Consider the following 479-nt stretch of genomic DNA (forward strand, 5'->3'; position numbering starts at 1 on the left):
AGCCTGGCCATATCCCAAACTGCTGCCTCCTCAACCCCCCAACCTGACAGGCCCAGGAGGTGACATGGCGGGGACAGATCCTGGCCATGCTCCCCGCCCTGGCCCCACGTGTCCTCACTGCGATTTGGGGTTGGGGAGTTTCCCCTTCGCCGATGCAGGGGCAGGAGGCAGAGGTGGGGTGTGTGTGAGTTCGAGCAGCAGAGGAAGAGCCACAGCAGGGTGTTTCTGGGAGCTTCTTTTCATTCCTGGGGGAAGGAGGGAGAGGGATGCCCCCCTCAAATCCATGACGGGGCCGGGCCATCCCCATCTCCTCCTGTGTCCCCTCGGCGGCTCCGACCGCCCCAGTCTTCTCCCGGCAGCGATGGGGGACAGGGGATGCCGCGGCAAGCCAGTCCTGCGCCCAGGGAGCCCTAGGGCTCGGGTGCCCATCCCGGGCGGAAGCAGACGGGGCCATGCAGCCTAGGGCTCCGCTTCTCCCT

This window comes from Buceros rhinoceros, unplaced genomic scaffold (assembly GCF_000710305.1).
Source record: "Buceros rhinoceros silvestris isolate BGI_N320 unplaced genomic scaffold, ASM71030v1 scaffold22524, whole genome shotgun sequence".
NCBI lineage: Eukaryota > Metazoa > Chordata > Aves > Bucerotiformes > Bucerotidae > Buceros > Buceros rhinoceros.